General features: G+C 50.9%; 1 long non-coding RNA gene across 7 annotated transcripts; it reads right to left on the bottom strand.

Moving 5' to 3' along the window:
- Positions 1-311: 311 nt before the first annotated feature.
- On the bottom strand, positions 312-26,854 carry LOC118160504. 7 transcript variants are annotated; one of them, XR_004747538.1, is made up of 6 exons: positions 19,634-19,668; positions 8,890-9,262; positions 8,295-8,504; positions 6,445-6,513; positions 1,238-1,386; positions 312-444 (listed from the first exon to the last, which is right to left on the bottom strand). It is a non-coding gene; the product is annotated as an uncharacterized LOC118160504 (long non-coding RNA). The 7 variants fall into 7 exon arrangements; XR_004747537.1 differs by having other exon boundaries at positions 440-554; XR_004747536.1 differs by lacking the exon at positions 312-444 and adding an exon at positions 480-557.
- Between the last annotated feature and the right edge of the window lie 1,008 nt (positions 26,855-27,862).

Genomic DNA, 27,862 nt, shown 5'->3' with positions numbered 1-27,862 from the left:
AGCCAGCAGGCCTTGGCCTCCAGCCATGGGTGGACATGGCTGTCCTGATGACAACCCGGCTGTGAAGCACAGGTAACGATGACAGCACCAAATCAACCCCACCATGGTTGTATCCTGAAGGTAGGCTACTCGACGAGCCCGTGTCCTGTCTCTTCGGGGTGATCCCTCCAGATACAGCCAGCTGGAAAGCAGCGTGGTTGAGCACAAGCTTTTAAAGAGCTGCAACAATGATCATTAAAGTAACCTAAGCAATTCCCATACCCCCTCTGTGACATTAAAAATGCATTCATCTCCCATCACCTGGACCTGTTATTTCTCAATTCTTCCTCCTGTTGTTTCCTTGTAGATAACCATGTTAGCACAAGCCACTAATTTATGAGGAGCAGGTGAAACATTGGGAACCCCGTCCCTTCCTCAAAGACATTACTTCTGTCCAAACAGTATCTGAAAAACCACCAGGAGCCTCTCAATGAATCTTTCTGGATTACTTCCTAAGCAGCTGCTGATTCTTTCTCAGTAATAACAGAAGAGAAATCTGAGAGGAGAAACTGCAGCTGCTGCCGCAACAGAGAGAGCTTATTATGAGACATCGCACAAAAAAACATTTGTTTTTTTTTCACTTCATTTTTTCTGTTTTGGTTTTGTGTTGTGTGGTGGTTTTTTTTTGTTTGTTTGCTTTTTTTTGCCCGAGCGGTAAATTACGATGGAGAATCCACACCAGGAAGCTGATACCCAGCCCCCTAGCACGCAGGTTCCCACACAACTGCAGGTGACTTCACCTGCTTTGGTTAGCAACAAGTTCTGCAAGGTCATTCCCATTTTTGTCCCTCACGGTGTTTCCACTCCCTTTCTACAGCTCAGATTCTGCACTGGAGGCACTGAGCTGTGATCTGAGTGATTTGCCACCAGTGCCTGCCTCTCTCCAGTGCACGCTGGCTCAGGTTACCTCAATTTACAGTGCCACGTGGCACCGTAACCACAGGTATCCCCTCACCTGCCTCGTTAATGCGTTTTGATACTACACCCTTTGGAGAGGGGATCATAATGAGATTTTTAGGCCCTTTTGTAGTACAATAACTGGTAACACAAACGCTGTCTGTGGTAAAATAGTTTCCCAGGCTGCACTTAACCCAGAATTATCAAAGCTCCCTGAGGACCACAAAATGCCACCTTCCATTCGTGTTACAAAGCCATGTGACACAGAGAACAAGAACCAAAAAAAAAAGGGGGGGAATACCTCGTATTGTAATAGAGGGAGACTTCAAGTGGTCACGGGCAGCTGTGGAAAATGCTACATGGAAGTGAAGAAGCCTCCAGTCACCAGCAAGCTTTGAGAGGCTGAAAAGCCTCTGACTTCCTCCGACCTGCTTCTTTTCTGCCAAAAACCTATAAAAAATAAAATATAGTAAAATAAAATAAATAAAACAAAACAAAAGCTGTTATTGACCACAGAGGTTACTGACTGAGCAGGCAGAACAGGGAAGCTATGTTCCCCTTGAATCCATGCCCTCCTCTGGAGGAGGCACGCTTTTCTCTCCACCACAGCTCACTTGCTGTGTAAGTTCAGTTAAGCATTTATCAAGTCCTTTCCAAATCTGGAAACACTGATGTGTCATGGAAATACTTCTTTGTTTGGGAGTTACTGGGTGATTAATTGCACTAGCTCCTCGAAGGACAACCTAATCTGCATTAACAACTCACCTGCTTCTCGGTGCAGCAATCACGCATGTGTTGGGGAGGGTGGATGGGAAACTAGGAGGTTAAAATCATTTTTAACTCTCCTTATCTCTTGACATGCCTTAAGCAACTTGCCTGAAAGGCTGGCAAACATTTACCACAGTGTGGTTGTTAGATGTAATATGAAAACAAGTCAACAGAGAACCTCAGGCTGGCTTGGTTTTTTTAAAAAACTTTCCCAAGCACTCAGACCATATCCTCCTAAGCAGCTGAGTCCCTAAATTATTTGTCGATTTTAAAAAAAAATGTAGTTTTAACCAGCAACGTGACTTTGCAAACAGTCCATTGTATGTCTTGGAATCAAAACTGCTCTGTGACACAGACACGTTTCAGTATTGGTCCAACAAGTCTCAATCCCATATGGCTTCAGTTACAGAGAAACTCACTGGAGCCTTTCCTTTCTTGCACAAAAGCATCGTCAGCTAAACTCCAATAACTGAAGCTTTTTTTTTTTTTTCAGGCATGTGCAAGGGGTGGAAAGAGCCTAATTGAATCTAATTTGATAGCTTCGTCAGTTTTAAAATTAGCGTGGACATTTTTTCCTAGAACAAGAGAAAAAACAAAAAGAGGTCAGAGATTCCTAGCTGGCAATGAGTTGATGATCTGGTCCCACCTTACAGCTAGGCAAACGGCAGTCCAGGGATGCAATGGGATGGTGTGTGGGTAAGCAGTGAGAGCTACGGACCAGCACACAACGCCTCTACAGCTCAGGAGTGAACATGAACACCACATCAGGGGATGGTTTGATAAATCCGTGCTCCTGATTTTGGCAGCCATGGGGGCTCGGTTCTGCTGGCTCTGACACCGGTGGCTTCCCAGGGGGCAAAGCCACCCCTCATCAGAGTCCGGTGCAGGTTCACAGCAAACCAAACATCCTCCTGCAGTTTATGGTCCTCAGCCAACACCAATACTAGTCAACGGGAATCTTTTTGTTGACTTCAAAAGGCACTGACTAGTCCCTAATTTGTCATTAGATCCTTTGAGTATAATTAAAGCCATATTGTGTAGAAAGGGAGGGTGGATGCAGTTCCTCGGACGATGAGTTTTATATCATTGCTTGGTTAGCAAGACTGATGATGATAATAACACCAGTAGCAGAAGCATCCACTTTGTGCTGTGAGCCTGCCAGTGGCCTCCAGGTGTTAGGTGATTTAAGGAATCGTGACTTTGCTTTGGCCCCGGTATTACAAAGACTCATAAGGGAAGAAGCCCAAACCTTCCCTGCCTTTGGCATCCCTTCGCTTAATTGCACCATCCCCGTCTTTCCCGAGATCATTTCACCACTGAATGAGGCCTGTCTGTGAAGTGCGTCCTTAGATCCTTTGAGCTCACTTAGCATTTCAAAGCTTGGTGCTAGAAGCCACTGCTTTGCTGCCTTGGGGCCCTGAGGAAGGGGATTGGGATCCAGCCCACCTTGAGATCAAACAAAACCTTTCCTTGGGGGAAAACGAGGTCTAAGTAGCATCTTCTCTACAAACTCAGTGCCAGTGAGGTTTCACGCCAGCCCTTTCCCTGATATCTCTTACTGCTTTGGACAAGTCACCAGGCAATCGCAGATCAAAATCACAAGTGCAGGTAGTCACAGCTCCTGCTGGCAGTGCCTTAACCGAGACAGGCAGCAGCTCATTTGGAGGCAGGAGAAAAGGTGTAGCAGCCTCACCAATTTATTGCTGGGAGCGATGCATGGGGCTGTGCCTGCGGCCCTGGCTGGCCATGAAGCGTCACAGCCGAGTCAAGCGTGGACAGACTCACCACCGAGTCCTGCTTCCAGGTCCTCCTCCGGGATGGAGAAGGCGCCACGGCAGCTCCCACCTCTTAACCAAGAGGACATGCCACCATCCTGCTATCGGGGCCTGCGCTGCACTGTCCTCCTCGCAGGGAATCGGTGGTTAGTTTTCTCACAGCGTGTATACGTTCAGATGAGCTAAAAAGGGATTGAATGTGTCTGCTGCATCTCTTTTAGCTAGAACTGCCTGGGTACGGTAAAACGTGATAGGCTGTTGCAGTTGTTCAAAATTGCATCTGTGTTTAATCAGCCCATGTGCCCAGCTGTCTGCTGCAGTAAATCCTCCTGGAAGCCACTGAGATGGGCTTTTCTTTATGAAATCTCATTACTGTGATAGGTGGTAGCAGGCCCTATTATGCAGGTTGCCATTATACTCAGTTTCTTCTGAGGCTGCCTGACTTTAACTGGCTGGGCTGACATCTTCTGTGAGAGGTCTTGCCTCGGGCTGACGGATTCCTCAGCCTTTTGTACTACGTGCTATTCAAATCTGGTTACTCTGGCCCTATTAATTTCCTCTTAGGTCCTTGTGTAGCGCCATTATAATGCTGGAGTGCTTACAGCAGCTCTGGCCCTATTAATTTCCTCTTAGGTCCCTTCTGTAGCACCATTATAATGCCAGAGTGCTTACGGCAGCTCCTGCATTTCTCCCAGCAGCTCAGTGCCCGGCGTGAAGAGGCGGCCTCTTCGGATGCCCTCCTTGAGCCACGGAGGGGCTGCCTGCCCAGGCACATCAGTGTAGCCATCCTCCTGTGTGGAAGTCAGGAGCAGGCAGGTGGGGAGCACTGGCCGCTCCTTACTGTGAAGGTGGGATGTGGCCAGGACGTGCACCTAAATTCAGGTGCCAAAGAGACCGTAGGCTGAGATAACACAGGTGTAGCTTCTGTTATCAGAGATCACAAAAGCTCAGGAGCACGACCATTTATCCATCTCTGCAGCAGGTAGCATGGGTTTTAATATTTACAACAACATTTCAAACCTAAATTCTTCCTGCAGTCGTGAAATAACAGGAACAGGGGCTCCCAGCTGACAGGCAATCTCTTCCTCCTCTTTCTGCCTGTGTCATGACTGGTCCTACGTTACCAAGCCTAACACCTTTGCCTTCCACTCAGAAATGCCAGTTGGGATTTTACACTTATTAAAGGGCATCAAAGCGGATCTCACAGTCTAGCAGAGCTTGTGCTGCTCTTTTTCCTATGAGCCCATCTTCACTGCTGCACTGAGCAAAATGGGCAATTCTCCTTCTGCAAGCCAGCTATTCAGATCTCAAACTGTTATTATTTTCTTTCTCTTTTTTTTTTTTTTTTTTTTTTTTTTCCTGAGCTGCAGTTATTACAAGCTCTGTCTTTTACAGGCGTGTGGTTGTGCTGGATCAGAAATAGCGATGCACGGCCGCTGAAGGTTGAGCCCTGTGTTTTGCTAACACTTTGGAAGACGATACCATCTGTGACATGATTCAGATCAGTGGTTTAGTGAAATTCAGCTGGCAGGGAGTTATCCACCAGATTAATGTTTCAGAAGTTCTTGTGCTTCCAAAACGATGCTTTGCCTTCCCTCTCCCTCTGCTGTTTTCTTCCATGTCTCCGTAGGCAGGCCCTGTCAGGTGTCAGAGGCACCTCATTAGCGTGCTTGGACAAGGCAGGAAACAGAGTCTTTGCCAATAAAATAAAATAAAATAAAGGTACTTATATCTTGAAAGGGTGCACAGGGATCCTGCCCTTCTGCCACTTCGAGCAAGGGCAGCAGGGCGCAGAGGTGCATCTCCCTGCAGACGCCCCACTGCACCCCAACACAGAGGGCACCCTCAGTGCACACGCAGGAGGCAGCGTGGAAACTTCTTTCCTGGACACCAAGTTTCACCCCTCCGAAGACCACCATAGCACGTTGTCCTGTGCCTCTGGGATGTGCCCCATTTGCATGAGTGAGAACAAGTTGAAGCCACCTTTGATTTTAATACCATGGCACCGTTGTGGCTCCCTACACACAGTGGCCTTGTCTGGTTCACGAGCAGCCCAAGTAACCTCAATGCTCATTTGCAGAGATGGATCTGCAGACATGGATTTGCAGACATGGCTTTCCCTCTGGGAGGGAAGGCCTGTTGCTTTTGGATGCTGCTCAGACAGCTACAAGGGAGTAGAGTCCAGTAAAGAGCTCACAGCCCTGTGAAACACCTAGCAATCCAGACATGGGAAATAAAATTCTGCAGTACCGTTGTGTACATCCCCCCATCTGTTTCCTGCAATACATTTGTCCGTAAAACAGCTCTCGTGGTGGCAATTTCCTTCAGCACGGTTCTCCAAAGATGTCTCCTTCCAAAGCACGCTCTCAAAACCAAGCTCTCCATCTCTCTGTGGCCACACAAAGCCTGCCTGCAGTATGTAGTGCAGCCAGAGCATCCCAGGACTGTGGGTCCAGGGCTCTCTCCAGTGGGCAATGTGCAATCTCAGAGGCTCTTCAGGGCTGCTGCGGCATCCTAGGGGCAGGGAGGCTGTTTTGCATTGCATCAGGCCTTCTCTGGGTAAAGCAATTAGAGTTGGAGGTCAGAATAAATGAATTCTCATCACCATTGCGTATCTTCATAAGCTGCCCACTGCCGCGGTAATTGAGCATAATAATTAAGCAATAAAGACAGTTGTTTCTAAAGTACTTTGAACATCATAAAAATAGTTTTGATGGTTGAAAACCAAAAGTGCTGGAAGCCATCACTGTGACAGTGCTGAAGACGAGATATGTGCTCCGGCAGCGAGACGCCGTAAATTCAGACACAGCAAGGGTGGATTGCTTCGGAAAAAAATAGTTAGGTAAAACAGAACATTTCCACACCTGCACTTTTCAGCTGATTGGACACTGTGTCTGATCATTTCATGCAACAGAATGACAACCAACTTAAAGAATTATTTCCTTGAAACAAGTTGGAAATACACCTGTTCTTGCCGTATATTTTGTCTGTGAGGCAATATTCCCCTGCCCTTCTCCACATCAGTCTGGAGTTCCTGTTAGAAAGATGTGGTAATACAGAGAGACATCAGCATCATTCACTGAATGAAAATACTGAAACAGCAAACGGTTTCTAAAAATAAAAATATAGTGAATATGTCTTTAGGTCTCTAGGGCATTATACGGTGACTAATCAGAGCAGTTTTCTTACGAAAAACGGACAGAAGCAATAGAGATGGAATCAAATTTAATAGTACAAAATGCGAGGTCGTGCCCTGAGGGAGTAATAACGAGAATTTCTGCTACCAGCTGGGAGCTCATCAGTTGGAAGTGACAGAGGAGGAGAAAGACCTGAGTGCGCTAGCCGATCAAATGACTGCAAGCTGGCAATATCATGCAGATGTGAGAAAGACAAATGTGAACCTAAGACACATCAGATGAGGGATTTCCAATAGAACTAGGAAGATTTTAATGCCATCAAAGAAGTACAGAATACTGTACATCCATTTAAAAGATGAATTAATTTAAAATTGCCTTTTTTCAGCCTCTCTCTCTTAGGATGACCAGGGGAGGAGAGACCTTTCTTCTGCAAGAAGAGAGTAAATGAGCTTGGTTTCTTGAGTCTAGCAAAATGCAGGCTGAGATATATTTGTTGCTTATAAATACCCTGGAGGGAAGCATCAGGAAGAGAGGAGAGCTGTTTGAGTGAAAGGGCAGTGCTGGCAGAAGCAAGTATAAATTTGCCAGGAAAACATTTCAGCTGGAACTGAGAAGAAGGTCCTGACTCTCCAAGAAGTGCATTTCTGGGCTTGCCTTCCAGGTTTTATCAGGACAAAAATCCCAGCTTGTTTTAATGCAGAGCTAGGGCAGTTCCCTACAGATACCACCCCTACACCTCAAACAGCAGGGGACTGGGCAATATGACGCAGAAGGTGTTTTCCATCCTACTTTCCATCATCCTCGTAAGAGGTGCTTATCTCGTTCAACAGCCTAAGGTTTCATACAGCTGCTGTTACATTGCCTTTTAGCTGCCACAGCCGCCAGGTTTGCTTTGTATTGCTGACCACAGAAAGAATGGTGTCAGCCTGGTACTGTCTCCTGGCTGCTTTCTGGCCTGTTTTACCGCAGGAATCAGTGAGCCCAGCCCCAAGCCTGTTTCTGTCGGACACGTGCAGTGTGACTCACACTATCCACCCTGTCCATGGAGAATGGGCCAAAGGCTCTTAGTCTCCCACTGCACTGTGACCAGCTCTCCTCCTGCTTGGGGCAGAGGGAGATCACTCCCTGCTACATGAGCTTACCAAGTTCTCCATGTTGAGGAACTACCTAGCTAGAGATGGAGCTTGGGACAAAGGCATGGAGAAGGGTGGAAATCTGTGAACTGCAAGCCCCCCAAAAGACTATGAACAGAAGCTCAAGGCAGCTTGCTTGCCAAGTGCCTGGCACTCCATGCAGTTGTAAGGACATCTGAAATCCCAAAGAAGCCCAGTCCAAAAGCAAAAAATAAGGTGAACGGGTATGGCAGAGGTTCGGGTGGTATGGCCTGATGAGTGAGGTTAGGCATGTGGCATTAGAGTCCTGGTTTGAGATGATTTAAACCATACAGTTGGTATAGTCTGAAGCTAGGAATTTCAGCCCTGTGGGGGTTTGCTGTGTGGCTTTTAAAATTGGTATGGCCTGGCCACCCCTGAGGCGCACAGAAGTTTGTTCTTCCTCTGCCTAAAACGGGAGGCTGGGAATTGACAGATGATCTTAGAAGGGCTAAATGCAAAGCATGAGATAAAGAAAAAATTAACTATGTTTCTTTGGTTTCAGCCCTCAATATATCAGCACTCACCTTTGTTTTCTTTAACCTTCTCCCAGGTATATCATGGCCAGCAGGCTGCGATGTTGTTAGGGAGGCTGTTCTTTTCAAGTAGCACTGTAACTTCATGCAGCAATTTGTCACTGCAGATAAAACATCTTTGCTGTCCCAGGTGGCTTACAAGCTGAAACAGGCAGGGCATGCAAATTCCACTGGAAGGTACGAGCTCAAGCACAGAGGATCCTGGAGGAGACAGAGGAAGGGGGAGTACTCCAGGAGGAAGTCTTTGCAGAGGGCTGCTGAGGAAGAGGAACGGTGTATGTGCAGCAGTACTGGGGAGGGCGCTCTGGGCATGAGGGCGAGTGTGGGAACAAGGGATGCAAGGAAGGATGTGGAGAGAGTCCAGAGAAATGCAGGGGGAGGAGGCTGGAAGAGGAATTTAGAGGGAGCTAACGGCACTGCATGTGTACTGGGGGGCTCTGGAAGAGGGAGAGCCCAAGGACACTAGGTCATGCAGAATGGATGCTACATCCCACCCCAGAGCCCACCACCACCTTCATATACACATGCACAAAGCATCTGGAGACACTTCAAAGTGAGAAGCACCTATAGAAGGACTTACTATTACTGAGATTAAGAAGCTGTGGAAATCTTCACTCAGAAATGCGCCTGGGATTTGTCCCTTCACAGCACGGATCTAATTCAACTGCAGATCTGTACGGGTGTTTCTTAAGTGCATACCTTTGTGTTTAATTTGACCGCTTTGCTTGGGTTTGCAGCAGCAGAACCCTTCCTGCGTGTTTGGACAGTACACACACCAAGGCCCTACTCTCAGCACAGCTACTGAATGTATATGTTTATTTCGGTTTTATATTCCAAGCACTGAGCAAACCCTCAACAAATGTTGTCTTCAAAAATTGGCCGCTCACCCAGGCCCGTCAAACTTTCCATGGAGTCAGAACCTCAGAAATCCCTTACCAAGAAGGAAACATTGGTCTCGCCTGAATTCGTCTGAGTAGAGGAGGGGAAAAAGAAAACACATTCATCAAGTTTTTGTCTGGTCAGATGATACTGGCCAGAAACTCAACCTTCCACTGCTGTTAGACTGCACGCCCTCGCTGACCAGCTACATCTTAGGCTGGGGACAGGAGAAGGAAGGAGGTGGAGGGGACCATCCTGAAGCCTCGTTGTTGGCGCTCACCTCTGGGGAGCCTGCAGTGCCCTTGGAGAGGCCCCAGCCCTCCAGGGAAGGCAGGTTCTTGCTGTAAAGGGAGACAGAGCAGGGCTTCGTTTTCGGGCAGGCTACATTAGAGTTAGGCAGCACGGAGCAGATGTCCAAGAGAGAGCCGGGAGGTGGGACTGAGGCAAGGCATGGAGAATGAGTCACCCGCAGCCGGAGCCAAGCCAGGGCTGAACACTGCAACAAATCCTATAAGGCACGAGCAGGCCAGAGCAGAGCGGGAGAGAGGAGAAGTCATCCTTGCAGGGAAACAACCAGAGAGGCAGGGGGAGGAGGGTGAACAAAATCCAAAAACCAACAGAGAGCAGGATGTAAGAACGACTGCCCTTCACCAGTCTGGTGGACATCCAGCTTGGGACGCTGCTGTTAGCAGTGGCCCAGAGCAGACATTTAGGAAAAAGGCACAGAAAAGCCAGAAGTGTTGCGTGACTTTCCCCTGAGGACCCTCACAGCTCCTGGCAGCCCACGGCAAGGAACTCCTGCAGCCAGGGGCTGCGCCTGCAGCTTTCCTGGCCCTCAGGGACCTCTTCTCCCCTGAACCTAATGGCTGCCTGGCCCCCACGCGCTGCTGGCCTCCGTCCCACCTGGCCCCGCAGCCTGAGCGCGCACCGGGGAAGGAGGCAGGGGAGGGGGACTTTCTGAGGGGGGAAATGACAGAACTGATAGCCTTCAGCACCGAGAAGTTTCTCTTCCACAAGCCCAAGGAGAGGCTCTCCTCCACAGGCCCGAGGAGGCAGCCCATCTGGGAGCTCCTTGCCAGCCACCTCTGCTTCAGAGAGGCATAAACATGCCCCAGGAGCAGTAAGAGGAGAGGAGAAATGCTTTGTTTCCTGAAATACTAGAGCATTTCTGTTTTTCTTCAAGGAAAGGGGTGGCAAATAAAGGTTTTGTGACCATTAAAAAAGATAGGGAGAGAGGAGAGGGCAGGATCTGAGTTACAAATGAAGCTGGCATCTTACAGGGAGGGAAGCTGCAAGGTACAAGGCCAGTGTAACAAAAAAAAAAAAAGAGAGAGAGAGAAAGAAAAGCATTCAGAGCCTTTACAGCATCCATCAAAGCAGTAACGTTATTGCACGGTACGTTTATAGTTCCCTTGCAGCTACGGCAGCAGCTTTTCAGTCAGGCTGGGCTTAAAAACGAGGCCAGAGCCGTCTCCTTGCTGCTCCTCTGTGCATGGGCATTTCCCGTCCCCTCGCAGCGACTCCGAAATTCATTTCACCCTTTAATTGGATTTCACGCAGCGGTGCAATGCACAGCGCAGGATGGCCAGGGCTGCTCTGGAGAGGGGTACCACTGCCCATCCAGGGGCAGCAGCACTGGGGATGAGGATGAGGAGGGGTGGGATGCCTACGGACACCTCGCTGGGTGGCTGCTGGGCAGGCAGCACAGCTAATGCCCTGCTTCTGGTGGCAGATTTCAGCAACACACAAGTCGCTTCCATTTCATCACACTCAAAACTGGCTGGGCTTAACTAGGTCACATTTCCTCACCGTATCAGAGGCAAAGGCTTGTCTTGCTCGAGTAATTTAAGCAAGACCCAGCCTTTGCACAGGGCAGAGGTGCCAGCACCCCTGCTGCAGGAGAAGACAAGGAGCAATGGCTTTAAACTAAAAGAGAGGAGGTTTAGATTTATATTAGATTTTTGGAAGAAATTCTTTACTGTGAGGGTGGTGAGGCCCTGGAACAGGTTGTCCAGAGAAGCTGTGGATGCCCCATCCCTGGAGGTGTTCAAGGCCAGGCTGGATGGGGCTTTGGGCAACCTGGTCTGGTGGGAGGTGTCCCTGCCCATGGCAGGGGGTTGGAACTGGGTGGGCTTTAAGGTCCCTTCGAACCCAAACCACTCTGTGATTCTCAAAACTGATTTGTCTTTATTTTTCAGACACCTCAACACGACCCTCCTTATACAAGTGGGAGCAAGACAGAGTCACTATTTTCCATCTCTCTGCATCCATCATTTTCTTTGCCCATTTTTGGCTCCCATTTTTCACCTGCATTACTCGTGCAATAGAAGATTGCCCCAGTCCATAAATCACCCACTTTGCTCAGACAGCAGAGAGGTGGCATTTTCAGCTAGTTTTTATTTTTATTTTTTTTATTATTTTTTTTTTTTATCCCTCTCTTTATGCAGCCAGCCATTTTATTCCCTCTTGAGACGGCTGCTCCGGACTGAGCAGATGTTTCCACTGAGCTGTGTGCAGTGACACCCAGCCTCTGCTGCCATGACCCGGCCGGCCATGGTAAATTGAGAGGCCAGCAAGGCACAGAGGCATCCTTCTGCACCGTGTTTGTCAACAGCAAGCTTCGCCTGCCCACTCACCTGCTGCGGGTAAGTCCCACCGGCCACCTTCTCTCACCTAAATAATTCCACGCCATCTGCAAACCTTGCTGCTTCGCTGCTTCCCCCACTTTTCCAAGCCATTAATAAATACCAAGCACCAGCAGCAAGTGCACAGCTCACTGCCCAGCCCGCTCCCCATAGGGAGAGAGCATCCCCACCTCACCCGGCGAGACCCTGGCATCGCCCCCTGGCAGCCCCCAAATCCCTGCCTCACCATGGGTCCCCAGCCCGCGCACCGCTGCTTTGCTGGGTGCAGTGTGCCATGACTGGTGTCAGCGGAAATCCTGCCTCACATCCCACAGGAGACACCTGTTCCCCTTGGCACGCTTTCCTACAGTTTCCTCCAGTCCGTGGGGAAGACCTGCTTTATTCTTGTCTTTAAGGTGAAACAGAAGGAAAATAGGAGCTTTGTTCTGCAGGCCTTTGAAGCACTGCTGCCAGCCAGAAGCAGCTGAGGACATCACGTCTGCTTGCCTGGAGAGCAGAATACCCTACGCACTCCCAGCTTTTTGGCTCACCTCATTCTCCCTGAAAGGTCCAGGAGAGGGCCCTGTCCCCCAGCCCCACTACCAGCTGCTGGGCTCCTAAAGCCCTAGGGGAGGGCACCGTCCCCCTGTCCCGCCGGACCCTTCCGCGCCAGGCTCCGCACCTCTACAGGCACCGAGGAGCTGCAGCACTGGGTCTCCTGCCCCTCTCCAAGCCATGCAGGGTCAGGCCATGCGTCTTGCACGGCCAACAGTCCGTTTAACGGGACCTGTCTCCATGTGGGGAGATCAGCCGCTCATGCAGGCTGCGAAGCCGTGTTTAGCTGCTCACATTGCAAGCTTAGCCACACAAAGAAGTACCCAGCAAGCACAGTACATGACTTTAAAGCAATCAAAATGTCATCAAAAGAAAGCCAGCACTGCTAGCATAAGCTGAGAGAGCTGTTTGTAGCAGAGGTTAGTTCCCCAACTAATTTCCACCTTTCATTCTCTCAGCTTTTGGCCAAAAGGCTGCTAAGAATGCTTTCCTCCCAGTCACTGACCAGACCTCATTCATTTCTTCTCATTTTCCAGGAGGAACCTCCTTTCTGCAGAGACCCGGGCTGGAAGAGCGAGCACGGCCTGAAGGAGGAGCCGGCTGGAGAGCACAGCACAAAGGCTCAGGGGTGCAGGCAGAGGCAGGGCCTGCTCCTCTAAAGGCAGGAGGAATGCGAAGGGCAGATTTCCCCTTCACTGTTTCAGGCTTTTTTCCTCTTGCACTCAGCTGCTGCTGGCTCTGCTGACAGCTCCCCTCCCGCAGCTCGGACACCCGACCCACCTTTCGCACCGCTCAGATTTGGATAGCAGCTCCTATCACTCCAGCTGTACGTCCCACAAAGGGAGCATGCTTGGGTTTTTTAAGATGTATCTTGAAAAGAGAGAGGCTATTAACAACAGCTCTTGCTGATCTCCCTGCTGCATCCAATTCATTTTTAAATAGCACAGCTAACAGAACTAAAATCTATATAAAATATATTTCATGCTACCCCTTACTGAAGGTAACTTTTTTGTTTAAGGATTTTGCTCAAGGTTTTCTGCTGCTTTGAGTTTTTTGTGTTTTTTTTTTTTTTTTTTTTTTTTTTTTTTTTTTTTTTTTTTTTTGCTCCTGGGTAGGGTCAGGAAGGGAAGAAGAGCTTCTGAGTGAGAGTTTATAGATATTATTTCCATTACAACTACGAATTAAATAGCAGTGAGAGAAAATGCCTGAGAGAATGATTGACTCCTTTTTTTCTTTCTTCCAAATCAATTTGTAGTGCAAAAGCATTCATTATTTCACAGTAAATCTTCTTCCTGCTATTAGACCTCTCTATCAAACTTTTCCTAGTCGCATCCCATCCCCCTCCACCCCCTTGGTTAATGTTCATCAGATTACTACTAATCTTATCAGAGATTTCATTGCGCTGCTTGCAGAAAGCCATGCCTCCACAATGTCCCCCCTATTCCTACCGGGGACTGCCTGATTCCGTGACTGGTAACGCCTTTCCCCTCATCGATCCAGATGTGATGGCACCAAAGCCTTCAGGGGCATGGCACAGCCTGCACAACTGTTCATGTGAAATAAATAAATAAATAAAAATGCAGTGAGTGACCAACCAACTCTCCAGGCAGCCAGCACGCTTCACTTCACTATTTTCAAAATGAAGCATTCGGAACAACTTTTCATTCTTCTCCAAGCCAAAATCTCAAATCCTTGCAAATAGAACCAAGAAAGTAAAATAAAGCATTTTTCCCCTCTTTGTTTTGCCATTTGTTCTTAATTTTCCATGGATGCTCTCTGCGTTTACCAAGACCTGGCCCCTGAGCAGGGTCGCCCTTTGGCACATCCTGAACTGCATGGAAAACTCTTTCCTGGCCAGGGGAAAACCAGGCAAGAGGGACAGCTCTCCTGCACGTCACCCATGGGTTATTTCCACCAGAACATTACCCCAGTCCAGCAGCTTTGTGAGCCACTGCCTCCAGACACAACCCACAGCCAGCTGGGGATGCCCACGGAGCACGGAGCAGCGGTGGTTCTGCACCCCCGTGCTGCACACAGGCATCACCTCCTGCTTGCAGAGCGAGCAGAGCCCTCTCCTGCCCTCCCTGCAGCCCACAAGCAACCAAGCACTGCTGCCAGCATCTGCACTGCAAGCTTACAGCTCGTCCAATTTGCTGCCCGCTCCCCACAGACCCCATTCAGCATTTCCGCTATCACCCTCTCCCCGAGTATCTGTTTCAGATTAATTGGCCCGAAGATCGGGTAGCATGCATTTGTCTGGATTATTTCCTGCCCAAGCTAACCTCTATAGATATATATATATTTTTTTTTTCAAAGGGAACATTTTGGCAGAGCATCAGAAAGGAAAACTCCCTGACGGTGCAATTACAGCCTAACGTGCAATAGCCATCCGGGAGACGCCGGGAAAGCCCCGGCGTTCAGGGCACATGAAATGCAACTCGCTGCTACACCAGGAAAATAAAAGTGAAAACCCTGCTGGAGAGGACTTTGCAACAGCCAGAGGTGAATGGACGCTGTGTGAAGCGACAGCTCGTTTCCATCCCTGCCTCGGAGAGCCCAGGCCAGGAGGGCTGAGGAAAAGGAGCACAGGGACGTGCGGGAGCTGGGGAGCGATGTCCCAGGGCCATGGGCTGAGTGAGGAAGCAACACAGGCATGCCATGATCCCCGGTTCCGTGACACTGATGGAGGCACAGGGGGGATTAATTCAAACCGATTGACCAAACCTTTGCACTTCACATTGCTGTCACATATAATTAAAGCTGATCAAATTGCTCGCTGCAGATAAATTCTTGGACAGACGCAGCCCCATTATCCAGCCCTAAATTATCAGCCAGCAGCTTGTCTCCTTCCAAGCAGGACTGCCCCTCAGGTGGGTCTGACAAGTAGCTTGCAAGAAGGCATTTTAACATACGGCTTCGCTGGGGCCCCGTCGCAGAAAACAACCCACCCCTCAGCCCCCCCTTTTCTTCATGCCGCTGGTCATGTAAGTCTTACTGCACTGCTTCCAGCCAGAGGCCATGCTTCACACGCGGGAGACACATCCTCTTCTAGCTGCAAGTTATTTGCAATCATGCCGAATTGTTCCACGAGCCTATCACGCAACCAATAGACCTCTTCAAAATGGCTTAGAGAATAACGCCAGTGCGGGCGCTCAATTACGTGTATTCACATTACTCTAAAAGATGGCTTGCTTTCGTGAACATCTTTGTAGGCTGAAAATTTTTTTCAACAGTGTTTGGGAATGAAATGGGTCACAATCGCTAAGGAAGACAGTCTGCATGTTGTATTCAGAAGCACATTTTGTGAACGTTTATTGCTACATACACCCAGCTTTGGTGAAGATGGACATCCCTAGTTTTCCCCCTCATTTCTCCTCCCTTTGTTCTTATTTTTGTCTCCGCATATTAACTGCAACCTATTGACATTTGCAGCTATCAGCTGGAGGAAAAAAACAAAAGAGATGGGGTGGTGGTGATGCAGGAAACTCTATGCAAAAGGAAAAGTTTATTTCCTCTTAAACGTTTCCCTTAAATTCAATTATGTTGTTCTCATCCACAACAAGCTAATGGCCACTTACTGACTCCGTATCAGATGCAACCACGTAGTTTCTGCTGAGCAAAAATTTCCCTGGAAAAAAGCCACTTCATTTACTGGCGAGTTGCTTTGCTCAGTGCCTGTCAGCTTTGACAGACTTCAACCAGTTATTGCAAAGAGCCGCCAGGATGAGGCCCTGGACTGGCAGAGGTGCCAGCACTGTCTGAACCCCAGGAAGGACTGCAAGGGACCCTTTTTGGCACTGTGGCCCCAGGAGATCTCCCAGCCTTTTGATTTCCCTGCCATATGGTGGCAGCCAGGGTCTCAGGAGCAATTTCTTTTCATGGACGCTTTGTTTGGTGTTTCCAGAAGCAGCTCACTCTTACAGGCTTTCAGAACATGCCAAAATGCTGGGAGTCAGTCTCACCCTGACCAAACAAAACCACCACGAGCTTGTGCAGCCCAGCCACCCAGCTTCGGGCACCAGAAGGACCCCACACGACCCCAGGGGACCAGAGAGGACCTCACGTGTTACACAGCCCAGGTTTTGGCCCTTGAAACATCTTGAGGGTTGACCTCATCTCATTGCTGTGTCAGGCTCAACAGGAGAAGAGAGGCCAAGAAAATATGAAACAATGTGGGGAGGAGCAGAGCCATCAATCAGGAGACAGAGCAGAGCTGGCCTCCCTTCCTCCAGGAACCACCGCCAAGAGCGAGGGATGGAAAAGCGAGGACAAGGTGCCCTGGAGAAGGAGGACAGAGAGGAGGAGTTGGGAGCCTTACCCAACTCTCTTCACTAAAGGCTGTTCTTTTTCTCTGCCCCAGAAAGATCAGCATGGAAAGGGAAAATGATTTTCTTTTTTTTAAACACAGCTCTAAGATAAAGATAAGTAATGCCTTCCCTGAAGGCAGAATAAAAAGTCTCAGTTTAAAAAGCTAAAAAAAAAAATGGAGGTGGAGGAGGGAAAAATAAATAAATAAATAGTCCCCTGATGTTGCTATCTTGGGAAACATTCATATCTGTGGGGACTTTTTTATTGCCCCTGCTCTGAGTCAGCCAATGGTTGATGTAGAACACACGTGTGCAAGGACAGCCACGTGGGAGGGAGCTGGTTCTCTACAGCATCAGTGAGGAATGGGCACAGACAACTACAGGGGCCACAGAGCCAGCAAAACCACCCAACACCCCCACATGGGGCCGGTCTCACATCAGGGCTTTGGGGCGGCCATCGTGTAGATGGCCACCATGTCCCCATGACAAGGCAGCATCACCTTCCCGTGGGGTGTGAGGGCAGGAGGCATACCGGCCATGCTCCTGCCATCAAAAATCATAATGCCCTCCTACCATCTCCTCCAGATGAAGTCTTAATTATTTAAGCAAGCCCTGCAACTCTTTGTTAAGGCACCGAGTTATTATTTCCATCTTACAGGCAGGGAAGCGAGGGTGTTTTTGTGCGAGCCCATATGTTCTCCATTACGGACCATCGCTCCTCCTGGCTGCAGCACGACCTGACCAAAGTGTGAAACAGCGTCCAACATTTGTTCTCCTCGTACGCCCAGACCAACCAGTAGCAGGAAGCACAGTTGCAAACTCATGCAAACCTGGGAGGTCTGGGGGAGCATTTGGGCCCCTGGAAGCACATACTCAGAGACCCAGAGCAGGAAGACCAAACACATTGACCTTCTGCGTGGTGAGATGCGCCTCCTGCCAGGGGTACAGCAGGGGTTACCCCAGCCAGAAGCTGCAGGGAGCAAGGAAGTCAGCAGCATTGTCCATGGTGAAGCGAGGGGTCATGCTCCGACCAGCATCACCACCCCTCTGAAGGACAGCATGGAAGTGATCCACAGCTGAGCTGAAACTCTAACCCCAACACATTACCACAAAAGTCCCGCTGAGTCCCTGTGAGCCAAGAGTTATTTCTAGACTTTGTCTCCTCAGCAACACAATGATGCCTTGCAATCTTCCTTCTTCATCTGGAGGCTCCCTGGGGCTTGGACTAGGTGGCCTCCAAGGGGTCCCTTCCCACCTAAATTAGGTGATTCTCCAGTTTGGAGAGAATTGTTCAGAGCCAACCCATCACTCAAGTAACAACGCTGCTCCTACCAACATAATCACTTTTTTCCTCAGCTCATCTTTGAGGAAATTGTTCTGGGTTTCAGCTTGGAAAACAACACCCCTGCAGAGAGACAGCTGCAGCTGTGTTAACACGGCTGGTCACACAGAAGCTTCTGAGGAAAAATCAGACCATTTCAGCTCACTGTACTCAAAGAGGAGGCTGCCTCACTCTTTGCTTTGAGTCCCGTACCACTGCTGTGGCTTTGAGGGAGGGCTGTCAGCATATAAATTCAGATTAGCCCTGAATGCAGGGTCTCGCTGAATTTCTCAAGGAAGGGAATAAAGAGCTGTGGCCTCTCTGTAGGCACCAACAAGTTCCCCTGCTCAACGTACGCATGTCACAGCCCCCACAGCCACATCCAGCCCAGACCCCCGTACATCTATAACATTCGAAATGCCCTTTGCAACCTGAATTGCCTGCTCAGGAGGCAAGGATCATACCGAAGAGGCTTTCTCTCCTCAGGTACCCTGGATGTTTATCCACAGCACAGAGCCAGCCCAGAAGCAAAGCAAGGAACTGCACATCAGACCGCGTGCAGGGGTCCTGTGCCTTTCCCTGAGAAGACAAAGCCCCAGGTGACAGCAGGCTTGTGTAAAGACCCTGCTAATGATTACAAGCAGAAACACACCACACTGTCCGCCTTCCCAGGGCTGTGAGGTATCCAACAACCTTTTCACAAGAGCTGACATCCACGGCTCTCTCAGTTTCCTTTGAGGTTTTTCCTCAGCACGTGGCCGTGTGCCACGCGCCCACATCCAGCCCCAGCCGCTCATCTTCCTGGCCGTGGAGACGAGCAGCTCACTCCAGGTCAGGCTTTTCTTGGTCAGGCTTTTCTTTCTCCCCCGCACCCTCCGGGCCAGCCGCCCTCCTTCCCACGCAGGACAGCTGGCTCCATCCGTGCTCACGTGTTTCCTACGGGCCTGCACCGCTGTCCCAGTACCGCTGCTCCTTGTGTACGCCCGGAGGTCTCCACCTCAGCGAGCCGTCAGGGAGCTGGGGCCGTTGCTGTCCTGCACACGAGGGACACATGGCTCCCACCTCTGACTTGTCTGGGAACCCCGTGCAAGAGGTAAATGGGGTGGCAAAGATGGGGGGCGTGACTGGTTCAGGGCTTTAAGCCCAGTGAGAGAGCCAGGAGAACCGAGACCGGTAGGGGAGGAAAAGGGGTTCAGTATCAAGCACAGCACTGCAGGGAAAAGCCAGCGGAGCCCAGCTTCCCACTGCAATGTTTCTAAATGTATTTTATCCAAATATCTGACACCAGCATCACCCTCAAGGCAAAAATGCTACCTAGCACAAGATGCCAGCCCCCAGGGGCACCACAGGGATGGGCCTTGCTTCCCCCAGGGGGGTCAGAGAGGTGCCTGCAAAGGGCCCTCCCCCCACAGCTCATCACAGAGATGTTTTGGAAACAGGAACCCTTTCAGCTAAATCAGCACCAATTTACCCTGCTTCAGCAGAACCCACAGCCACACACAGATGCAGCTGGGGGTCAGTGCAGAGAGAGGCACTTGGCACAGCTCTTTTTGCCACCCATCACCCATGCACCAGGACAGGTTGAGGTGCACCAAGCTAGAAGCCCTTTTTGCACCAAGATAATCCAAAAGAGCCAGCACATACCTCTCAGCATCACTCCCTGCACCTCTCCACAGTCCCAGCCTGAGCAGATTCACACTGAGCAGTGGGAAGCCCATATTTAAAAGCGAAGCACAGCTGAGGATGCAGCTGAAGGCTGGCTGGGGCTAACACCCTTTCCCCAGGGCACAGACCCTGCCCAGGTGCAGAGCCTGGCACCTCAGGCACTGCACCTCTTGCGAAAGCCTCAGCAAAGCCACAACCTTCCTGGCCCTGGGCTACCTCTGCAGCAGTAAGGTGCAAGATGCTCAGCGTGGGGCAGGAAGAGTGGCACAGAGCCTCACCACCTCCCCTTGTCCCCAGCACCACACCACAGCCTGCCCCCCCTCCAGTGACAGGAACCCCCTGCCGTGAGACCTCTCCCAAAAGCTGCAGGTCTTTGCGGGTGCCCCCAAATTCCTCCCAATCAACCCAAGTGCCCGCATTGCTCACCCAGCTTCCTGCTGCTCCTGCCCGTCGAGCCCAGGGCCAAGGCAGGTAGCGAGCCCAGGCAAGCTGGATGTGTGGTCCCACATGTCCTGGCAAGAGGAAGCTGTTTGCAAGAGCCAATGTTGAGTTTTTTGGCTTTTGCAATGGCGATGGAAGAGGTGCTGCACCTCCCCGAGGAGGAGCCCTGGTCCTCGACCCTACAGCGCAGAGCATCCCATGGGGGGGAGAAGTGTCATCAAAAGGCTGCAGTTTGCATTTGGTACCCTCAAAGCAGGGTGGAGGGGGGAGAGCACACGTGAAGCCCATTTGAACAAGCCACCCACTGGCCCAGGAAAAGGCCTTGGACAAACATGGTTTCAAGTGGTTTGTCTGTGGCACCTTGCAGCTCAGCTGGCAGCCTGAACAAGCGAGAGAGGGAAGAAATTTTGGAAAACAGCCTCAGAAACAATGGGGAGCAGAAAGACCAGAGACAGCTTATCAACAGAGTTTGTCTATTCTGGAGAAAGGAAAGTAAGCGTGTGCTCACACGTCCGTGCAAGGAAGAAAGCTCGTGTATTTAGCCTCGACGTTGTACGGACCATGAGGGAAGGGTGCCTGTAAACACCTAGAGCAGTCAATGCCTCTGTACCTAAAAGCGGAGACGTGCACGTAACTGTGGGTTGTCTGTGGGTTATCCAGGCACGGCTGTGCGGCATGAAATGTTTATTGTGTGCACACTGACTAAGGGAGAGGGGTGCTCACCTGAGGAAGGGAGTTGCAGGGAGGTGATGCAATTAGGACATGAGTGCATACACCCCAGCCGCACAGCACAGCACGTAAAAAGCTTTTGTTGTTAGAGATTTCATGCCTGAGTCTGCACACCCCCATGGGAAGCGAGGAGGAAGCAGTGCGTGTTCAGGGGCTGAGGGTGAAAAGAGTGTGTATCTGCACACGTGAGACAGGGAAGGACCGTAGATGCTGGCAACCCCGGAAAGAAGCATGGTGGGGATGCTGCGCGGTGATGGCACGCATCGAAATTCGCTCTGAACAGACCCCAGGGGCTCTGTAATCTGGATTAGATTGGTGTCACACCCAGCTGGGTATTGCAGCTGACCTCTGCAAATTTCCCCAGCCTGACAGCTTCAATTTGCAGTCCGATGGGTAGGATCTCTGGCCCGATGTTTTCAGCTTTCTGAAGACCAAGGTTTCAGAGCCAGCGTGTCGCGGCACCTCAGAAAGCCAGCCAAGCCCAGCACTGCTTTTCGCGTAACATTCTTGCTCGCCGAGGTGGTTTATTTTTTCCTTCCTCACAATCCCACTGTGGTTTGCACGCAGGTGCTGTTTCACTGAAGTCTGCATGTTTCAGGGAGCTTTTCAGGAAAAATTAATTAAATAAATAAACAAATAGCAGGCCTGGGTTTGGTGCCAGGATTGCTGCTTTCGTTGTGTGGTTACGATGCACTCGCACGCCCATGCGCGCTTTGCAGACAAGAGCATTGCTCCGTGCAGGCGTGGGCACGCGTGCAAGAGGGCTGCAGCGTGCACTGGGGGTACGGTGGGGAGAGGACGTGGGACAGCCGGGTGGGGATGGTGGAGGGCAGCTGGTGGGAGATGTCCTGTGCTCGCCTTCCATGCCACGAAGCAGCACCCAGGAAGATGAAGATGGCTCTTGGGGCCTGTGCAAAGAAAAGCAAGGGGAAAGTAAAAGGGGGGAGAAGGGGGAGAGAGGGAGAAAAGAAAGGGGGAGGAAAAAAAGCACACAAAAAGAAAAAAAGGAGAGGGAAGAGCCCAACAGCAGACACAGCTGTGCACACAACGGTTGTTTCCAGGTGCCCTCTTCTGGCCTTTCTGGGCTTTCTCCTCGGATGCCGCCAACCCCGCCGCAGCCGCCTCGGGGCCCGGGCAGGGCAGGAGGAGTGGGTGCTGTCCTCGGGGCCCCCACCAGAAGCTCCGGGCTCGGTGCTAGCTGGTTTGGTACTGCACCGTGGTGTTTTGGGAGCTTCCACCCAACCCACGCTTCTGTTTCCCTTGGGGTTGTGCTCCAGCACCAGCGAGCTCCATGCAGAAGGCAGCCTCCTCCTTTCCATCCCCTTGTTCATGTCCATGCTCAGCAAATGGACAGAGGGAAAACCTCCTCTCCTCCTTCACGTGGCCCCCTGCAGCCCCCATCGCCCCACCAGGAGCTCCATGCACCCACCACCTGCTGAGCTCCTGCGGCTGCCACTCCGAGCTGGCCTAGTCAGCGGGGCCGGGAGTGCCTCACGCAGCAGAGGAGAGTAAGAAAAATTAAGCCAGGAGTCCGTCAGAAGCCAATCACTTATGTTACTTAAGCAGCTGTAACCCGCGGGTTAATCTGCTTGCTTAAAGACAAATAAATAAGGAGCTGCTGGGGAAGGATAGAGAAGGACAGCACAAATGGGGGCCAGCAGAGGCACGCCTTCATAACTGTGTTTCCCTAGGGATACCTCAACCAGCCAAGATCACCCTCCCTGACACATGCACAGGTGTCACAAATAGCAGGGTGAAGGATTAACCTTGACCAAGTATTTAAAAAGCAGTTAAGAAATCCCTGCATTGTTAAAAAGAAAAGCCCACCAATGTTTCTCATTTGGGAGGCTGCTTTCGGTTCCCTGCCCAAGCTGTGTTTGCATCCCAGCTCCTACCCCAGAATGAGCAGCGTCAGATTTTCCATCATTCCCTCACTGTGTGAGGAACAAGGCACTTACAGGACGAGGCCAGGAGAGGCTGGGAAAAAAAAAAAAGGATGAGCTGCAAGACCCTACTCCTCCCTCTGCCCTTCCGCTGCCACTCAGCCTTGAATGCCTCCCAAATACCACTCCTCTCACAAGGCTTTTTCCTTCCTGAAGACAAGCCACCTCAGTGTACCCTGTGGGAAAGCCCGGGGCCTCCAGCAGGGACGCGTGCCTCCTCTTCTGTGAGTGGCAGAACAAGTCTGAGCAGCTACAAGAGGAGCCAAAGCTTGAACCTACCTGTAGCAGGGACGGTGAACACAAAGTAGTGACTGACGTTGTGTTTTGAATATGAATCACAAAAATCAAGTGTCTAAGGGAAGCCTCTAGCCTTGACTGCTCAGATTTCCTTGACCGCAACACAAGATTCGATTTATGCATTGAGCTGGTCTCTTTTGCAGGCACAAAATGCACCTAATGGGGAGGAGGAATGCCAGGGGCCAGCCCAGTTCATGAGTTTGGATGAGCTACCTGTGAGCCTAGCCTGTGACACACAAGCCTAATAAAAAAGCGTTTAGGAAACCTAGACCATTAGCAGCTTTTCCGCTGCTGCTTCTAGGGAAAAGCGTACACAAAAACACTCCCAGGCTTGCCGGTCAGGATGTAAATCAGCATGGGGAGAAGGGCAGAGGCCTGGCCAGACCATGCTCCTGTTGTCCTGCTAGATGACAGCGCCACCAAGCCATTGTGCACCCCGTGCTCCCACCAGCAAGGAGCAGGATGCTGCAGGTACCCACTGCCTCCACCTCTTGTCTCTGGAGATGGCTGAACAAAGCACTTGGCCCAAGGACAAGGCTTTGTACAGGAGCTGTGTGGTAGATCCGTGCTGTAAACTGCCTTCCCTACCTAGAGGTGTGTGCCAGAACATGGCTAATAGGTACCACGCTTAAATAAGGCATCCCTAAACTGTTGTTGCCATTGTATGGCCCACACATTCCCTATATCCCCCTGGTGAGACCAAGCAGTGATCAGTTCCCTGAGCTGCAATGGGCTAGCTGCCCCTTAAGCATGGTCCAGATCTCATGTCCCTTCTTCCTGCCACGTTGTTCACCACCCGAGGTTGAGGCCTTGGCCACCACTGGCTGTGGCCAGGCACAATCCCACACTTCATGCACAAAAGCTTCCCCAGGGAACCATAGAAATCATCTAGGTTGGAAAAGATCTTCAAGATCACCAAGTCCAACCCTCACCCTGACCTACCGAGTCCCATCAATAAACCATGTCCCTCAGTGCCACGTCCACACGTCTCTTAAGTACCTCCAGAAACAGGGACTCTGCAGCTTCCCTGGAATGACTGACCACCCTCTCTGTGAAGAAACTCTTCCTGATGTCCAATCTGATCCTCCCCTGGTGCAACTTGAGACCATAAATGTGCCTAAAGACCAGGAACGTCATAAAATGAAATAACTATCATTTATTTCATCCCATGCAGCTACAGCAGGTTTTTGTTTGTTTGTTTGTTTGTTTTTCAAATGGACACAGCACCTTCTTTCTGTTCCTTGGAGAAGAAGAGCTTTTGGTTCTCACCTGACCAACCTAGGCCTGTGAACTGTGCTTCTGTACAACTTCGAAGTAGGGCTTTGGAAGCACACGTCCTTCAAAGCCTCCAGAGAGCATTCTCACCACTTACCACGTGCATACGCACGTTGAATCAGTTGAGACGGCTGCTTTGGAGCCCAATGGTAGCAGAGCAGTTTTTCATCTCTAGATAAGAGATCAGGCCTGAATTTGCCTCAGGTGCTCTGTCACAGTTGTTCTTCACCAGCACAGATTCTTTGAGATAAAAAGGACTCACAGGCACGTCTTCCTCTATTGCCACTGTGAAGTGCCTCTCCTCCCTTGTCAACCTCCCCTTACACCCGTGACTCTTTGGAGCTGCAGTTTGGTGGTTTTCCTAAAGCTGAACCACTTTTCCTGACGCGGTCTTGCCATCATCAGAGACCTCCCCTGCTTCTCCCCTGCCACAGGCCTGTCCAGTGCCCTAACCCAGCAGAAACATCCACCCCGCCAGGACCAAGTGGTTAATTCCCAGCAGGGCTGGGAGCTGAGCAGCCCATTTCAGGGCTGGGGCTGGCGCAGAGCTGGCATGAGGGAGCGGGGCACTTTTAGGGCTGGTAGATGGGAAAAGGACAAGCCCTCAAGATCCCCAGTAGCAGCTTTTGGGAGCAATCAAGCAGCTGGCCTTACCCTAGCCACAGCTGCATCCACCCCAGGTGACATTTGCTATTCAGAGAAGTGTACACCCAGCCTCTCCCTCTTCCTTCAAACATGTCCCAGCTGCTCTTGTGGCGCATGGACAACAAGGAAGAGGGGTGGGATAGGCAAGAATGCGCCCGATAAGCGCGTGTACTTTGGCAGCAGTCAGCAGGGACGTATTTGCTGTTCTCAGCAGCGCGAGATTAGGCAGCCCATATGCTGCCCGAATTTCTAGTTAAGATGAGAGGCGTGATACAGAAAAAGAGTGGGGACTCCATTTATTCCCATTCATTTTTGCTTGTTAAGCCAACCTTTCTTTTGAGGTCCTTGGATTCCCAGAAACTCCCCCAACATGCAGAATTTAATTTCCCACTACCAGGCCTGAAGTCTCCCTACAAATCACTTTCTGTGCAGACACATTTCCTTCCTGCCACTGCTTTTTTTTAAGACTTGGTGCTGCTCAGTTCCCCTTTTGCAGAGGCTAGCTTTTGGCTAATCCCTTCTTTTTTTATATGGCTGAAACAAAAACAGTCCACAGAAATTATAAGCTCAGCAAAAGGGTGTTGGAGGTTTTGCTGGTTGAGTCTTGGGTTTGAGTTACAGGCATTTCCCCTGCACTGGGAACCACATCCTCATTCTGTCGCTTGCTCGCACTGGCCCTGGCTACTGAAATCACGGTGAAGCCAAGTAAAACGGGAGAATTAGCTCGCGCAGCGCCTGCACCATGCGAGCCCTGCAGCAGCCCTTGCAAGCACGCCTGCCGGCCGCACGGCCGCTGGTAGAGCCCCAAGTCAGGCAGCCATTCTCGGGGACACAGCTCCCTCAGGTGGTTCTTCTGGCAGCTGTAAAAGCTCCAGGAAAAGTGGAAACTGAACAGAGCAGAGCTACAGCGATGGCAGTGACAAACCAAGACCTCACAGGCGCTCCCTTCTCGGGTAAGAAGAGAAATCAGGTCCGCGTCCCACAAGGGACCACAAGCAGCAGCACTGCAGCAGCTTCTCAAGCTGACAACCTGCCCCTGCTCTCCCAGGTCAGCATCTGCCAGGACAGCCACCAAGGCACTGGCAGAGCCCATCGTGGAAGCAGGGGAAAAGCTGGAGATCCTTTACATTGAAGAGACTCATTAGCAAAGCAGCACCCCTTTATTTCGTTCCCTTTCTTGATGGGAAAGCTCACCTTGCATTTAACAGAGGAAGAAGGGGTTGTCTGACTCGGGCTGCCACCAGAGAGGTCCCAGGCTGTCCCAACAGGCACGACACGTCAGCAGGAGGCTCATCAAGGGCTTGGTTGTCCTAACACACCGGACTTACCACCCGCTCTGCCTCACCAGGACTCAGCCGGGGAGCGGTGAGCATGGAAACAGTTTCCGGATGCCCACAGGCCGTTTGGTTTTGGTTTCCAAGCTTTTAATTTTACCCCACGGTCACCCCATGCTCGCTCACCTGCCCGAGTCACCAAGAAGGATTGGAAATGAAAGTCGGTATTTGTGTGGGAGGGCAGGCAGCAACCCCAAATGCCTTCCTTCTGTTATTATGTAGGCAGAGAAAGCGCATGGGAAACGCAGCCAATGAGCGCTGCTGCGCGCAGAGCTCCTCTGTTGTGGGGTTATCTCTTCCTGTTATCTCAGCACCTGCATTTCAGAGGCACCGAGACAGAGGCCGTGTAACCATACCACCCAAAACAAAGGCACATGAAGCATCGGCGCAGTGTTGGGGCTGGTGCTGCTGACAGCCAAGCGGGCAGGCACCAAACGTCGACTTGAGGCATTTTTCTGCCCTGGTTTGTGTCCTCTCCATCCCTCCACACACGCTTTGCCCAGACTGTTGGGTGTTGTGTACCAGGGCAGGGTGAGCAGGCTGCACCCCAGCCCCTGTGCTCTTGGGGCTCACTGCCCTCACTGCGAGCCCTGGAGAGTCAGCATAAGCCGTGCACATCTCAACGCAGCGATGCCCGCCTTCTCTGCACAGAGCTGTTCCTCTCCTCGATTCTTTCTGAGCCAGGGCTGTTTCTTGCAGCACTGGTAAAGGCTGGAAATAGCAAAGCAGCCTGAAGATGAGCTTCCCAGGGCAGGCAAGGTGAGCGGGAACCATGGTCTGCAGCCACTCGAGGGCCCTGCGAGTCCCCTCCGCTCCCTCTCGGCTGGCATGAGGAAGAGGGGCACAGGGGTCGGGTGCAAGGTTTCAGTTTAAAGAGGAAAAATAAACCACCCAGCGTGGGTGTTTTGTAGGAAAGGAAAGCTAGAACAGAAAGTAACACTTCAGTAGCACAGGCTCGGGGTAACTTCACGGAGGGTAACAGGTTGCTGCTGGTCCTGATCTCAGAAGGAGGGGAAGTGGGTGGCCCAGCAAGGCAGCAACGCGTGGCCCCTGCTCCAGGGGCACACCACAGCCCATATGAGGTCTCTGCAGGGAAAGAGAAGCCCAAATCCCTGCTGGGAAGCCCAGGGCAGCATGCCCATACTGATCCTGATATGAGGTAGGTCCTGATGAGCCTGCTCCTCTCTCCACACAGCTCCCTTCTGTGTCTTCCCAATTCTAGCAGATCAAGGGGGGCAGCAGCCAAAGCAACCAGAAGGGAGGCACTTGGGGTGCTGACGCCTTCCTCGCTTTCAGGGCAGACATGTCAGGGTGGCTTCCTTCCTGGCAGAAGGTGCTCAGAGCCCAGCTATGGCAGATCAGTGACTGTGGCCCAACACAGCAAGGTAATTTCCCATCCTTGGAGAAAGTGGGGGAGGAGGCCACTTTGTTGGCATAGGGCCTCTTACTGCGCTTGCCTTCAATGAACTCAGCTTTCTTCCCACAGAGACAGCATCGCCCACCAGGGTTATTTCACAGATTTCACAGTTACTAGAAACTGATCT

Source organism: Oxyura jamaicensis, chromosome 1, assembly GCF_011077185.1.
Source record: "Oxyura jamaicensis isolate SHBP4307 breed ruddy duck chromosome 1, BPBGC_Ojam_1.0, whole genome shotgun sequence".
NCBI classification, from domain to species: Eukaryota; Metazoa; Chordata; class Aves; order Anseriformes; family Anatidae; genus Oxyura; species Oxyura jamaicensis.
Note: the sequence above shows the minus strand (reverse complement) of the source record. Positions and strands in the feature narration are given on the sequence as shown.